We start from the raw sequence: 17399 nt of genomic DNA, 5'->3' as shown, positions 1-17399 counted from the left end.
TGTTACTCTCTTGTTTCATGCGTAACTATGCTATCAGATTTCTGTTTACCATTCAAGACTCACCTTTATCCAATTTGTATCCTAAGATAAACATATATAGCATTGCTCTCCACCTGTAGTGTTTTACATGACCTGCATGATTTGTACTTCATTGGTCTCTAACCTGATTATATTAACTGGAATTTTTCTTCTGTGTCAGTGCATTTAGATTTGCATGTCTTTGTAATGGATAAATAACATATCCTTCTTGACTTAGACTCAGTTTTTCAGTCTGTCTCATAGATAGCATTTTGTCGTTGTTGTTATAATGAACTACAATGCGAAGACTTATCTTGTATACATGAGCAACTCCTTATCCTTGTGCACAACACAGGGAGATCAATAGGTTCTGAAAGATACATCTTGTTCCCTCACTTGAATGTTAGTAACTGTAAAGGTCCCACCTTCAGGAAAAGAAGAAGCTACACTTGACTTTTTAACTCAAAACACTATGCATGATATTATTACAATTACAGGGCATACTAGATACCTTTCCTGTGTCAGGGTAAAAGGGACCAAAGGGTTAAAAGAGCACCCTTTGGAAGAAAGTTGGCCTGCTGGACTGGAGAAACAACCTGAGTTTTGTAAAGGAATGGGCTTTGAAAGGGAGAATATTCACACTTGTCTTAAAATAATGCCTTCAAGATAAACCATGAGTGTTGAATGGTTCCTTTTCTGAAGTGCTCCTGTTTTTCCTTTTCTAAGTAGGAGATGGTCTTCTTTTTTTTTTTAAGTAGGAGATAGTCTTCTAAGGTGCGTACCTGAAGACTAGGTTTTGTGACTGGTTATTTGTTTAGAGAAAAATTGGGAGTCAGGGATTTAGTACTGAAAGTTTGGTAAGTTGAATATGTGTATGCACATTCATGGCCATATAATATAATTTGGAAAATGACAAATAAGTTTAAGTTTTTATTCCTAATTAGCAAACTGAGGGCAATTAAATGAGTCCTCAGTTTGTAACAGTTGCCATTTAAATACTACGTACAAAAAACAACCCTCCTAAAATTTAGGCATGACACCTGTGAAGAAACATATGAACTGGTGAACAACATGGGAGAACAATTTTAACGGTAGAAATTCTTACAAAATTGTGCTGAATATTCACTGCTAACCCAATGCAATCTTATAAGCTTTTAAAAAAGTACATGTGAAAATTTATGCTAAAATTAATCTGGAGATGGAAAGGTACAATAATAGGAAAGACTGTATTTTCTTTCTAAATGTAATTGTATAGACTATGCCTTTATTATGATAAAGGGATCTTCTGACTCATATTTTATGAAATAACTTTTTTTGGAGCCTTTAAAATTATAAAGCCTACAGCTTACAAGAAGCTCTACTAAATAGTAATTGTAGGCAAGGGGCACAGGGGTAAAGATGAAAGAAAATGAATTACTGCCTCCAGATAATGTCGTGGTAGGGTTTTTTATTAAGAAAAGCACCCCATTTTGAAAAAATTCCTTGCTTAAGATTGTTATCTTTTTTCCTCAGAAATTATTTAAGCCCTCACTTAGAAAGGAGTTAACAAAATAGAGCTTATATTTCCTCCAAAACCATGGCTGTTGATTGGAGAAATAAAGTTAATTTTCATCTAATTTTTCCATTCTTTAACTAAAGAGCAAATGTCATAGAACAGAAGTTAAACAGGGACTTTGAAAAATTAAAATATTCAATTGAAAAATTTATTTTTTGATTATCTAAAATTGACCATGATATTATAGATTTCAGAGCTGTCAATTATAGTACTTCCCTTTTGATTTAATCTCATTGTGTATTCACACTTTTCAGACAGTGTTTGGCTGAATTCTAAAGTCAGATATTAGATACACTCTTATTCCCATGGACCTGTGAGAAATCGAATTTACTTAAAAGTTAGTATGGTGTTTTTCAACATTCTGTGGTATTGGTACTGGTGTGCAAATGGGAATCAATATTTATATCTTTCTTTATATATTTTTCTGTCTCTTTCTCTTTATATATATTTCTGTCCCTCTGGAGGATGAGAAGAGAAAGGTATTCTTATTGGTACAAAATATGAAAAGAAAAATATCTGTAAGATTATATATAAGGGACCAAACAAGTGATAAGGGAATAGTTTAATATTTTTATTTAACATACTTCCCTTCTGATTGTTTCTCTCAAGTGTGCATTGCTTTGGAAATCAGAAAATAACCATAACTGATGTTTTGATTACACGTTGAAAATTCTGAAAAAGGGTTTCACACTTTAAAAAATAAAAGCAAATGTGAATATCAACAAATGTTAAAATAGGCTGTGCAATTTTTAAAATGTGTTTTTTCATATATTATATATATATATATATATATATATATATATATATATATATATATACACACACACACACACACACATACATTGGATAAAAATTCTGTGGTATGTGGACTCAAATCTTCATAAAAAACATTTCTGGGTGATTGGAATACTGATGCTTTATATATATATATGTTTAATTGTTAACACAATTTCAGATTTCTCCATGAGTATTTAGATAATAAGTAAATAAGTGAAGCTGAAAATAACATTTATACTGGAAAGAGAAATATTTGCAGGAATGTGTACAAGCAGTGAGCATGGGATATATGCATCAATATATCAAGCCTCTTGTGAATGTGGGGTGTGTGTGTGTGTATGTGTTGGAGTGTGGGGAGGCATTTGTTTGGAGGCTGATCAATCTGATTTTATGGAAAAAGCTTACAAGTCCTGCTGAGGGGAGACTGGAGTGACTGAGTCACCATTTTTCTCTCTCCCTTTTTTTTTCTGTGTCTTCAGATGACACCTGTAGTTTGAGAGCCGATTTGTCTCTGAGTTCTCTAAAACAGAAGCCCCCAAACCTGTATGATCATGTACCCCGTCCAAATGCTTGTGCAGGTTAACACCAAAATATGTATATTTAAAAACCGTTATATATTACATATTGTATATAAAATTATGTGTAAACAAACATACATATATATGCATTTATTATGAAAATAATTTTTACATTATGAAACATAAAATTTGAAATCAATACTGCATCAGCTGAAATATACAAGTGAATTATAATACATATTTCTACAATGTATACAGAAAACTGGAAAAATATATGCCAACCCTTTAACACAGTATATCTGGGTGGGAAGGTGGGAAGAGAGATTGAGAGAATGATTTCATCTCTCACATTATTCATTTCTGTATTGATTGACTTTTAAAAAAATACATTTTGGAAACATTGAGGATATCATTTTAAAAGAGGTTCACTGGGACTTCCCTGGTGGCACAGTGGTTAAGAATCCGCCTACCAAAGCAGGGGACATGGGTTCGAGCCCTGGTCCGTGAAGATCCCACGTGCCGCAGAGCAACTAAGCCCATGCACCACAACTACTGAGTCTGCGCTCTAGAACCCGTGAGTCACAACTACTGAGCCCACGTGCCACAACTACTGAAGCCCGCGCGCATGGAGCCGGTGCTCTGCAACAGGAGAAACCACCGCAACGAGAAGCCGGCACACCACAACGAAGAGTGACCCCCGCTCGCCGCAACTAGAGAGGGCCCGCGTGCAGCAACGAAGACCCAACACAGCCAAAAAAATAAGAGGTTCACTAAAAATGACATTGAAAATATTTATTTACATGAAAAAGTGTTCAAATACGCTGTTGAGTGAAGAAATATAGTTTTATGTAATATGTGCATGTATGTGTATACAGATGCATAGGAAATGTGTTGGAAGCACACACACCATCATATTAACAGTGAATATGTATATCTTTCTACATATGTTATAGTTTCTCTAAGCTCTTTTAATGTTGTTTTAGAATAGAAATACATTAACATCAAGGTCCCCAATTTGGTTTCATACACACAAGCACATTGTTACACACACACACACACACACACACACAGAGTACTATTAAATATTTGTGTCCAAAAAGGATGCTATCGTGAAAGCAGTAGTTTGCATTGTTCTGAAATAGGAATGGACTAGCATAATATAAGTAATGTAACATGGAAATATTTTGATATGTAGAAGAAGGAGGAAAATAAACATGACATCTATAATATGGCTGAGATTAAGTTATCACTTCTCTTTCAGCATAACATATATTCTAGAGCTGGGGTGGGGAAAATTATTAATCAAACGCATTTGATTTGTTTGATTTCCTTCCTGCTTGTATTTTATGGATTGATGTTAGATGTGCACAGTACCTGGATTACCACATTTGATGCCACTTGAGCCCTGGAAAAGCAGTGTACTTCAGAAGTGCTGAGCACGGTAAAGGCTCTGGTGAACAGTAGTTGGAGTGAGAATCAAGAGATCTAGCTAGCAGAACCAGACTTACCATGATCTGTGTAATATTGGGTAAGATTGTTCCCATTTTCCTAAACATGTTTTTGCAATCATTTTATGTTGAGATTTTGTGGTACTCCTTGCTCTACAGCTACTTCATTCTATAATAGCAGAGATTTGGTGTTGGGAAACAACAGAATATTTTAAAGCACAATATAGGAATGAAGAGATGCAGGTCCCAGTTGAAGGCTTGTACCTCAAACAATCTTATACTTTTAATCGTGATAAAATATGTATATCATACAATTTACCATTTTAACCATTTTAAGTGTACACTTCAGTGGCACTAAGTATATTCATATTGTTATACAATCATCACCACCATCCATCTCCAGAATTTTTTCATCTTCCAAAACTGAAACTCTGTGCCCATTAAATAATAACTACCTATTCCATTCTCTACCCAGCCCCTGGAAACCACCATTCTACTTTCTGATTCTATGAATTTGATTACTCTATGAATTTGAGGTACTTTCATACTCACATATTATTGGTCCTTTTGTGACTTGCACTTAGCATAATGTCTACCACTTTCAGCATTGTTAATGTGTCAGAATCTGCTTCCTTTTTAAGGCTGGATAATTTTCCATTGTATGAATATATGACATTCTATTTATTATAATAATCTCACAATCAACATGAGTTAGTTCCACATTTTGGCTATTATGAATAATGCTGCTGTGAACATGGGTATACAAAAATCTGTTTGAGACTCTGACTTCAACTGTTTTGGTTGTAGATCTAAAAAGTAGAATTGCTGGATCATAATTCTATTTTTCATTGTAAAATTATATTTAATTTTATAAAAATAAAATATTTTATTTTTGTAAAATTATATTTAATTTTATAAAAATAAAATATTTTATTTTTGTAAAATTATATTTAATTTTATAAAAATAAAATATTTTATTTTTGTAAAATTATATTTAATTTTATAAAAATAAAATATTTTATTTTTGTAAAATTATATTTAATTTTATAAAAATAAAATATTTTATTTTTAATTTTGTATACAATTCTATTTTAATTCTGTTTACAAATTTTTGATGATTCACCATATTGTTTTCTATAATGGCTGCCCCAGTTTACATTCTCACCAGCAGTGCACAAGGGTTCCAATTTCTCCACATTCTCACCAATGCTTGATACGTTCTGTTTTGTTTTTTTGTTTCATTGTTTGTTGTTGTTTGGATAATAGCCATCCCAGTAGGTGTGATATAGTATGGCACTGTGGCTTTAAATTGAATTTTCCTAATGATTAGTGACACTGAGCATATTTTCTGAGGGATGCAATATCCAATGTCCCTGGAATTAGAAGAAATATGCAAACCTGTCCTTACTGTCCCTACAGAATCACATGGCCATGCTGGGTGAAGGGCCTTTGTTGGGATGACACAGCAAAAGGAATGAGAAAGGAAATGCAACCTGCTTCTCTCTCCTCTTGATCTCCTGTCTCCCTGTGGCAATCTGAATGATCAGACCCAGATGGGTGGTAAAGGTGGCCACAGCACCTGTACATACTCTAAGGAATGTTGATTGAGAGATTCAGATATCCCTTACCTACCGTCTTCTTCCTCTTAAAGCATATTTCATACAAGGAAGGCAGCAATAAATACTGGAAAGCCTATGCTTCTCTCTTGAAACATAATTAATAGAATGAATCACTAACTGCATCATCAACAATATCTACTAGCAGGCACTCAAGCTGACATAAAGCAGTCTTTGTTAAGGAACTTGTGCTTTATGCTACAGGTAAAGGGAAGCCATATTAAATGACTGGTAGGAAAAGACATAAATATTCCTTTAGAGAATTGATTTCCAAAATGATGCTCAGCTGTATGAGTAGCTATAAGCAAGATGGTGATGAATTGGAGCTCAGAAAGATAATATTAGATTTTTCCAAACATTTAAAATCTAATCCTTTATAACAGGGTCACAAACTAAAGCCTGGTGGCTGTATCTGGCCTGCTGTCCTTTTTTTAAAAATCAATTTTATTGGAACACAGTTACCCTCATTTTTTATCTTGCTGTCTATGGCTGATCTCCTGCTACAACAGCAGAGTTGAGTAATTGGGACAGAGACTTGTATGGCCCCCAAAGTATAGGTTATCCAATATCTGGCATTTTTCTGAAAGATTTGCCAACTCCTGTTTTATAACTTCAAGTTTGCATATGTTTCCTGAAGTGTGAAGAGATTATTACTCTATGTAGATATTATCATGACGTATGACACTTCTTTAAAGTATTAGAAAAAAGCTTTCTTAAAAAAGCATGCTTGCTTAGAAAAATACAGAAACCTTTGTTTTATTAAATTAGATATCAAATTGCTGTCATCTTAGTTGACAGAATCAAGGAAGGAAAAACACTGACTGGTGACTTGGCCTCTTCAGGATCTTCTTAGCATGAGCTGCCAGTGTCTCCCACAAAACAGGAAGGATCAAGCACCCTCATACTCCAATAAATACCTCAACCCACAAGCACAGAGATATACAAACACCCTATGATGATAGGCTTTGAATAAGCCTGTAATCCATACAGATTTTCCAACTTTTCCGCATGTAATTCTATCAGATCTGTCTACCAGAAAACAATAGCATAGACAGTTGTCATATAAAACAGAATGTTACCATATTTCCTGCATTACTGTAGCATTGTATCGAAACTGGGGTATATACATTGACTCTCAGAGTCAGATTCAAAATTGAGAGGTCAGCCAGTCTAATCTATACCGCTCCAACTAATGAATGAACAAAAACATATTAAGGAGCATACTAGCAACCTTTAAATAGTAGGTATTTCATGGTCCAAACTTTTCAAACAATGGTAACAGAGAAGTTTTTGGATTGTTTATAGGCTCAGATTTCTCATCAGACTCACTGTTAGGATTAACTTGGAACCAACAATACCGCATGCTTGCTCCTGAAGGGATGCCAAATTACCTCCAGTACTCAGTTGCCACAGTTGCCCCCTGGACTCAAGAACAAGGAGGAGGCATTGGGAACGTGTCTGAGATGCTCTTCATTGAGTGCCTCAGGACAGACTTCTCTGCCAAGAGGGCTATGACTGTTTGCCACCACTGGCCAACAGAAGCACACACTCAATTCTAATAAAGTTGTGTCACGGGAATTCCTGATAGCAGACTGTGATGCACAGAAGGTGCAGTCAGCTCCTCACGCTGCTTTATTACCTCAACCTCCAGGTGTAAGTTACTGCAACCCCCAGTCAACAAGAAATTCCCTTGCACTTGAGTCACAAGATGAATATATACTTTCTGTGACTCATTAGATTTATCATTAGAGCATCAGCATCATCCCAGACCACAAAGTCTCAGATGTGACTCCCATTGTTACAATAGAATAAAAGAAGTAGAAGAGAAGATGTCAGAACCAGCCATTGTGATGACTCTGTGCAGAAAACAGGGCTAAAGCAATATATAGGAAAGGTTTTTTTTCCTTTGAACAATACAGAAGTTGTGATCAGAGATACTCTAGTTATAATAGGCTGTCATGAGGTTAAGTCAGTTGGTGTGGGTGGAATGCTCACGAACTCTCAGGATACTTTGAATAAACATCATAATAGGTGAAGGTAGAGCTATCAAACCCTCCAGGTACAAAGGTAAGCATGCTTCTCATGGATTTAATGTCTGGGCCAAAATAGACAGATCAATATATGGAAAAATATATGTGAAGAGAATAGCAAGAAGGAAAAGAGTTCTGACGAGAGACTGAACTCCCACAGACTGCCCTGTCTTTGGTAAACACTGAGAAATGAATTTCAACCAGTTACATTTAGGATTTACTTCCTTCAGGACATGCTGGAATTTACACAATGCCAATGGATAAGGATGTTCCATTGTATGACTCTTACGGATATGATAGATTAAGAATTTTGAAAAGAAACTGAATGAGGGTTGACAAGGAACACGCAGATTTGTCAATGTACACAAATATATACAGTTTCTGTCACACACAGCTCTTCAGCTTAGAGAGACACAACTGCTCTCTGTTACAGTTAATCTCAGAATTAAAAAGCAAAGAGAAAATCCCTTTGTCGTTAGTCCTGGGCTCTCAATCAAGAAGCCACCACATTCTTCCTGGGATACACAGGAATGAGGCCAGGTGGGACAGAGTCATGCCTGTATATAAGTGAAGGAAAGTTTTCAACAGTTTCTCTGTGAGGAAAAAACCAAGTCAGATATCACAACCCACATTCCAGCTGTTATATTTTTTCATGGATGTAAAATAGTAGGGCAGTTCCATGGGTAGCTTTCTAACCAGAGAATCACTCAGTAAGTTAGCTGAAGTTTGAGTGCAGCTCTACTACTTAAGTGGTGTATAGCTGTAAGCATTTTCCTAAGCTGCTCTGTGTCCCAGTCTCCTTTTCTGACAAATAGACAAAATATCAACATCTCTTCAATGCAAGGGCTGATTAGAGGTCACAAATGTGCACTGTGCTTCATCTGGAATATCAAGGATGAATAAAAGTGTTTAAAAAAAGCCCAAGGTTATTTCTGGTAGTATGGAGGTACCCACAGTTCATGGGAGCATAAGATTTCAGTCTCGAAATGCTGGACTACAATTTTCAGCATTTAAATTGCCAATAGGTAAATATTTAGATATTAATCTAAATTTTTCAACAAGCTGCATGAGGAATAAAAAAGAGATTTATTGTACACCCTCGATTCCATACTAAGGAAACATTAAAAAGACAATGGCCAGTGAATAATAAAAGTTACCTTCTTTGTTAATAAAGAATTTCAAATGCAAAAGCATCCCATATTTTTGCCTCTTAAGATTGGTAAAACAACAACAACAAAGAAATGGCAAAATTGGATTATCCAAAGTTTGAGGAAACAGACACCGGGGGGCTGGGGGCAGGGGCTTCTATTTCCCAAGGTCACACAGGTGGAATGTGGAGTGCCTAGAACTCAGGTTAATCAACCACCAAAGTAGACAGGTATCGCTCCCCAGTATTCATCACTGTAGAAATGCTTATTGAAAATGTTAAAAAAGTGGTAAAAATATTATTGTCAATATTTGAGTCTTTTTTGTCTCTTTTAGTTTATTTTTTTCTTTTTGTCTTTTTTAATTTCTAAAACGGAAAGTCTATATTTTTGGTTCTACACCAGATTTCATCATACTTTATTGTTTATATTTGTATGTCACTTAGAAAGTGTGAGTTATGTTGATGGTGTATTTCCTACCTACCCTCAAAATAAAAATATCAGTGTTTTTCCTGATAAAAAATGATGCATGCTTAATATAAACAAATAATAGGAAAATCTCTTTCATAAAAAAATGTCTAAATGAACTGGCACAGCACACAGTGGCCCTTTTTCAATACATCCTCTACTACCAAGTTTATATATAAACTTCCAGTAATTTCATTTCATATTCTGTACCCATAGAAATCTCATTCTCTCACTCTTTCTTCCTCCCCTTCCTTCCTTCCCTTCCCTTTGCTTCCTTCCTTCCTTTTTTTTTTCTTTCTTTCTTTTTTTCTCCCTGTGCTCTCTTTGACCATTGGAACATGCACTGAAAAATACCTAGCCTGTTAAAGTATCCCCCAAAATCTCAGAAACTTTCGGGTTTACATTTATCCAAATATTTATTCTGATCCAGATCTTCTAGAACCTGGTGTAATGTTTAAATACAAAATCAAATTAATATAAATAACAAATATTAATCTTGCCCAATCCATGACCCATCAGTTCATAGTTTTTAAATGATCATCAAGAAATAAAATATCCAAGAGTTCCATCAGCAAGGTGGTGGTGTAGGAAGTCTTGGACCCTCCTCCCCCTCACAAACACACCAATTCAATAACAATTCATGGACAAATTCCCTTTGTGATAAATCCAGAAACTAAATGAAATGCTTCTGCACCCTGGGCGAACATGAAACCAGACTCATTGAAGCCAGCAGGCAGATTCAGGACACCTTCTCAGTCTCTGCCTCTGGTGCAGGGCTATATGATCAGGAAGAAACCACTTAACTCTCAGCTTCTCCCAGGGGAGGGAAGAGATTGGCTCGGCACCCCAACTTTTTCTGAGGGGCTCCCCAGAGAACTGTTTTTTGTCTTTCCAGTCTTGGAGTTCTGATAGGTTTGATACAATCTAGCCACCTGGGGGAGAATGGAGATGATGGTTTGGACTGTTAGATACCAAAGCTCCTTCCCTTCTGCTAGGCATAGAGTGAGTGAATGAAAAATCCCAGCTCTCAGCCTTCCCCTGTGAGGGTAGAAGTAGATCCATGCATCTAACACTCCATCTATTCCAGGGATGCCCAAAGAAATGGCATCTGACTTTCCAGTCTTGGAGTTCTGGTGGGTCTAGCACAGTCTAGCCACCTGGGGGAGAACAGCAGTTTGGACTTGTAGAGGCCCTAGATTCTCCCAGCTTAGGACCAAGTGAGCAGACAAAAACACAGCAGCTTGCCTCTCCTTAGGGAGGGAAACAGTTGTTGGAGAGCCCTTAAATCTTCAGCCAGGGTGATGGATGGGGCTCTTCTCCTGTGTGAGGCCAGTCCATGAAGACTGACTGGGAGAGGTGACTACTTTGTCTAATATACAGACATCAACACAGAGAGTCAAAAAAATTGAAGAATCAGGGAAAGATGTTCCAAACTAAAGGTGTACAATGAATCTCCAAAATCGAACCTTAAGGAAATCAAGATACATGATTTACAGAGACTGACAGAGAATTCAAATTAAGTGTCATAATGTTGCTCACCACTATCAAGAGAATGGTGCACAAACAAAGTGAGAATTTCAATAAAGAGATAAACAATATTAAAAAGTACCAAACTGAATTCATGGAGCTGAAAAACACAATAACTGAAGTGAAAAATCCACTAAAGGAGTCACATGAGACTAGATCAAGCAGAAAAAAGGATCAGTGAATACAGAAATAATCAATTGGAAATAATTTAGTCAGAGGAGTAAAAAAATAAAAAAGTAAAAAGAGTGGGAAAGCTTATGGGATACTATCACACAGATTATGCATTGTGGGAGTCCCAGATGGAGAAGAGAGAGATAGGACCATAAAACTTATTCAAAGAAATAATGGCTGAAAACTCCCCAAATTTAGAGAAAGAAATGGACATACATATCCAAGGCACCTAATGGATCCCAAATAATACGTAAACAAAGAAATCCACAGTGAGACACATTATAATCAAGTTGCCAAGACAAGTGACTTTTCACATACAAGGGAAACCCCATAAGACTATGAGTGGATTTTTGAGGAGAAAACTTGCAAGCCATAAGGGGGTGGGATGATATATTCAGACTGCTTAAAAAAAATATGTCAACCAAGAATATTACATCTGGCAACACTGTTCTTTAAAAATTAAGGGGAAAAAGAGACTCCCCCTACCCAAAAAATAAATAAAAAGAAAAGCTGTGGAAGTCCATTACTACTTGCCTGCTTCACAAGAAATGCTGAAGAGACTTGCTCAAGTTGAACCAAAAGGACCCTAAACAGGAACACAATAGCATAGGAAAGTATGAAACTCTTTGGGAAAGGTAAATATATCAACAAATAGAGAATCCTGCATTACTGTAATGGTGTTAGGAAAGAAACACTTTTAATTCTAGTATTAAAGGTAGAGGACAAAAGTATTAAAATAAGCATTAAAAATAACTATAATTTAAAAGTAAGTTAAATGATACACAATATAAATACATGTAAACCATGACAACAGTAACATGAAGCATGTGTGGGGGGCAGTTAAAATGTAGAGTTTTTGTATGTGATTGAAGTTAAGTTGTTGTCAACTTAAAATAAACTGTAAAGAAAAATAAACTGACAAGCTTACCAAGAATACACAATGCAGAAAGGATAGTATGTTCAACAAATGGTGACAGGAAAACTGGGTATTCACATGCAAAAGAATAAAATTGGACTCATCTTACATCATACACAAAAAAATCAACTCAAAATGGATTAAGGACTGAAATATAAGACTTGAAACTCTAAAAATCCTAGAACAAAACATACAGGAAGAGCTTCATGACATTGATCTTGGAAATTATTTCATGGATTTGACACCAAAATCACAGGCAATAAAACCAAAGTTAAAAAGTGAAACTATATCAAATTAAAAATCTTCTGCACCACAAAGGAAACCATCAACAGAGGGGAAAGGCAATCTGTGGAATGGGACATTTGCAAGCCATATATCTGATAAGAGGTTAATCTCCAAATTATAAAAGGAACCCCTATAATTTAATAGCCAAAAAAGTAATAACTCACTTTAAAAATGGGCTAAGGAATTGAATAGACATTTCTCCAAAGAAGACATACATGACAGAGGGATATGAAAAGAAGCTCAATGTTACTAATCATCTGTGAAATACAAGTTGAAACCACAATGAGATATCACTTCACACCTGTCAGGTAGGCCATTATTAAAAAAATAAAAGATAACAAATGTTGGCGACAATATGGAGAAAGTGGAACCCTTGCACGTTGTTGCTGGGTACGCAAAATGGTGCAGCCACCATGAAAAGCAATATGATGTTCCTCAAAACACTAAGTGTAGACATGCCATATGATCCCATCTGAGTATTTATCCAAAAGAACTGAATCAAGATCTTGAAGAGGTATTAACATTCCCATGTTCATTGCATCACTATTCACAATAGACAAGATGTAGAAACAACCTAAGTATCCATCAGCAGATGGATGAGTAGAGAAAGTGTGGTATGCATACAATGGAATATTATTCTACTTTTAAAAAGAAGGAAATTCAACCGTATGTGACAACATGAATGAACCTTGATGACATTATGCTAAGTGGAAAAAGCCAGTCACAGAAAGATAAATACTGCATGCTTCCATTTACATGATATATCTAAAATGGTCAAATTCATAGAATCAAAGAGTGAAATAATGGGTTTCCAGGATCTGGGAGGAGGGGTAAATGGCAAGTTACTAGTCAACAGACACAAAATTTCAGTTAAGTAAGATGAATAAGCTCTAGAAATCTTCTATATAACATTGTACCTACAGTCAACAATAATGTACTGTACACTTTAAATTTTGTTGAAATGGTAGGTCTCATGTTAAATGTTCTCACCACGATAAAATAAAAAAATTGAAAGTAATAAAATGTAAAAATTAGGAGTTTTTAATTCCTATGCTTTTAACAAAAATGATTCATTTTCTGCAATTGCTCTTAGATTGAAATAAAATCACTAATCAAAAAGGAGTCTTCAGGGGTTTCCCTGGTGGTGCAGTGGTTGAGAATCTGCCTGCCAATGCAGGGGACACGGGTTCGAGCCCTGGTCTGGGAAGATCCCACATGCCGCGGAGCAACTGGGCCCGTGAGCCACAACTACTGAGCCTGTGCGTCTGGAGCCTGTGCTCTGCAACAGGAGAGGCCGCGATAGTGAGAGGCCCGCACGCCGCGATGAAGAGTGGCCCCCGCTTGCCGCAACTAGAGAAAGCCCTCGCACAGAAACGAAGACCCAACACAGCCAAAAATAATAAAAAAATAAAAATAAAAATAAATTAATTAATTAACTAAAAAAAAAAGGAGTTTTCAGTTAACTGATAGTCATGCTCTATAGAAATAGTATTTTGGAAGCAATATTCTGATTACCACTTATCCAGGTGATTGATTAACATATACCTCAAGGAAAAGAAATCCTAGTATGGAGTTCTCTTTCAGTAAGTGCACATTTCTTAAAATGACTCCCATGAATACCGACACCCATAGACTGAAATTCATTTTTTTTCACTTTTCTCCCAAACCCACATCACCAAAATTCCAAGCTATTACCTTAGAGCTTCTTGTCCTATGCTGCCTGTGGAAATTTATAGGCACTTGAATGCAGTATTTCCTAAAAATAATGAGTAAGGAAATTTCTTTATTACACTAAAAGAGCAGGTGGTAACGGTCCTATATAATAAAAATATTTTAGCTATTCTGGCACCTTACTGACACTAGATACATTTTATAATTGCCTTGTGTAATTAAAAGGAACTTTTTTTAAAATTTTTATTTTATTTATTTATTTTTGGCTGTGTTGGGTCTTCGTTTCTGTGCGAGGGCTTTCTCTAGTTGCGGCAAGTGGGGGCCACTCTTCATCGCGGTGTGGGGGCCACTCTTCATCGCGGTGCGCGGGACTCTCACCGTCGCGGCCTTTGCCGTTGCAGAGCACAGGCTCCAGACGCACAGGCTCAGTAGTTGTGGCTCACGGGCCCAGTTGCTCCGCGACATGTGGGATCTTCCCAGACCAGGGCTCGAACCCGTGTCCCCTGCATTTGCAGGCAGATTCTCAACCACTGCGCCACCAGGGAAGCCCTAAAAGGAACTTTTGATAATTATTTTGGTATTGAATATATAGGACAGTTTAAGGGGAATTTAGCTCATTACTAAAATTCATTTTTTTCCTGATAAGTGATACCCATGTTGTCAGGGGAATTTTTAATACATAATGTTAAAATTGAAAAATATTATATACATTTTTTAAATCATAAAATTAATTTAATCCTCTTTTGGATCATCCACATTTTATTCTATGTCCACTGACAGAATCCATTTGAAAGAATCAAAGGCTCAAGAGGTTCTCCTCTCACAGGTGTCAGGCTATTTTAGAGCACAGAGACAAGGAAATTGAATAAATAACTGGTGACTCAGTTATTTACCACTCTCCTCTTGAGGACCTGACAGTTTCTCCCAAATTACAGGGGGGATGAGACCCAGTTTCTCCAATAAAATAACTCATTCCCTCAAACACACACACGTAAAAAGACACATAGTCATAGTGATGGTAGACTCCCCAGTAGGCCTGTTATAGATGCATGTATGCCATTCTTTCTCCCCGTGAATATCCTTGCTAACTATTTCTACCTCTGACCATTAGATAGCATATTCCAGTTGTCATGGAAACCAGAATATCAGCATAACAATCAGTTTTACATTAGCTTTCCAAGGAAACTGAAGTACAAATTCATCCTCAGAATCAATGCAGTAAATGAATAAATGAATAAAATATTAGGAGAGATTATTTCAGCAATTCTCCCAAAATTTACCATTGGCATAAAATAAAAGGATTTTGAAACAATGAGTTAAAGTGGAAGAAAAGGATAGTTTATCATTCTGGATTTCCTGTCAGACACACAAAAACTGGGTTCAATGTCTGTTCAGGACCACCTTAGAACCTGAAATAACAGATGCTTGTGCTGAAAGGGATTTCAAAATCCATATAGATCCAAACCCAGGGTAAACAGTCAATAGCTCCAGATGACCTGGTTCACAAGATTATCACGTTCTTTCTATTGTACCTTAAATTTATCCTCAAAACGATAGTATTGTACCACAGCTCAGTAGTTCACTTACTAGTCATGATGCTAAAGCTAAATGAATGACCAAATGAATGAATGAGGTAGAACAGAAAATGTTAGAATCTGGACATCGAGATGACCCCAATGAGGATGCAGAACCTGAGTAGTATGTGAGAATGAGATTTTCCCTCCACCAAGATCCTTGTTGATAATGGAGATACTTGATTACAACCATCCCCAGGAATGTATTGAGGCCATGTCCAAGAATTTTTTGTACTTTTGGGACAATATGGGGAGGAGAAAATTTAGTGACTACTAACCTTCCAGATACAGTACTAGAAAAGCCAGCCACTGAGGAGCTGCCTGGGCTAGGGACACTGGTAAATTTTAGAAAAAATGTTTATGAAAATGGTAAGATGAAGAAAATGACTCCAGAAAAGATAAACTGACTTCTAGTTCCAAAACAAAATGGCATTGACTAACTTTCCTTTTTTCTCTTGTCTAAATACCATGGGAATAATTCAACAGACAATCATAAAAGGACTCTGAAGGTGCAGGAAAGAAGCTGACAGGACACAGAACTCAAAACTTGAGGAAAGACACCACTGTGAGTCTCTTGGGTTTTCTTTGTATCTCTTATATATTCCTGATTGGGCTCCAAAGAAACCTCCAACTTGGAAGTTCCCACAGGCATAAAAGAAAAACATAAGAAAACAAAATCTTTCTGTCCAAAGGAATTGAAAAAAGGCAACCAATTAAAGACCTAGTGGGGAGATCCACCCTGCCCAACAATAGAAACAGTGGTGGCCCAATCAACAGCTGGGGCATAGTCATCAAGGCCCAGCCAGGGACCTGTTCCACACTCCATGCATGGAGCAGTGGTGGGTCAGTCCACCACAGTATCAGCAACCAAGACCCAGTGTTTCATCAACTCCCACCCAATGGCTTTGGGCACATAGGTGGCACCAGCAGAGATCGAGAGAGAGACTAGTAGAGCCGGAATGAAGCCAACAAGAATAGTACTGAATTGGGCTCTGAAAATTAAATTGCTGTTTGAACTAAAGGTCACAAAAGTTGGCCAGGATCTACAAGCTAGACCTAAAAAGGGTGACTGTCTACCTGTTGAAATAGAATATTTACCTAAAATCAAGAATCTCCCAGCACAATAGTCAAAGTGTCCAGGACTTGTTAAAAAATCACTCATCATACCAAGGACCATGAAGAACAACTTGAATGAGGATAGATACACTGCACCATAGTGCTCAGGGACACAGGACAGAAGATAAATATGAGGCTGCTACTTTAGGGATTATGCTGGTCCCTAGGCAATGATGAAACCTACAGACTACCATGGATAATACATTCATAGGTAAGTGTTTTACATATATGCTATATTAAGATTAATTTTAAAAATAAAACTTAGGTACATTTGATGAATACCACATGAACTTATCAACAGAATAGGTAAGAACATACACAGTTTCTATAATATCTGTTTATTCAGGTTAGAGAGACTGAGCTTACTGCAGCTCTACTTCTTATTAACAAGCACAGAAGGGACCCCTCTGTGGTCAGTTGGGGGACTCAAAAGCAAGAAGAACCCACCTCAAACCTCCTAGGACCCATAGAGTATGTCCCAGGCAAGTCCAGAAATATACCTATATATAAACCAAATGAAGGTTTTCAAAACTTTTGTGTGTGTGTGAGGAGAGAATGGAAAAT

General features: G+C 36.6%; 1 protein-coding gene across 2 annotated transcripts in view; it reads right to left on the bottom strand.

Moving 5' to 3' along the window:
• The window catches only part of PWWP3B (PWWP domain containing 3B), a 96556-nt gene that overhangs the window by 22543 nt on the left and 56614 nt on the right, over nucleotides 1-17399 (bottom strand). Inside the window, exon 5 of one of the 2 annotated variants that reach the window (XR_009500245.1) lies at nucleotides 11805-11859. The exons of the other annotated variant lie outside the window; for it this stretch is intronic. The gene's annotated coding sequence lies outside the window, so the exon portion shown is untranslated. Of the gene's footprint in view, nucleotides 1-11804; nucleotides 11860-17399 lie in introns of those variants that run through there. 2 annotated transcript variants of the gene reach the window in all.

The sequence above is a fragment of the Balaenoptera ricei genome, chromosome X (genome assembly GCF_028023285.1).
Source record: "Balaenoptera ricei isolate mBalRic1 chromosome X, mBalRic1.hap2, whole genome shotgun sequence".
NCBI lineage: Eukaryota > Metazoa > Chordata > Mammalia > Artiodactyla > Balaenopteridae > Balaenoptera > Balaenoptera ricei.
The sequence above is the reverse complement of the archived record's forward strand: the minus strand, read 5'-3'. Positions and strand labels throughout refer to the sequence as shown.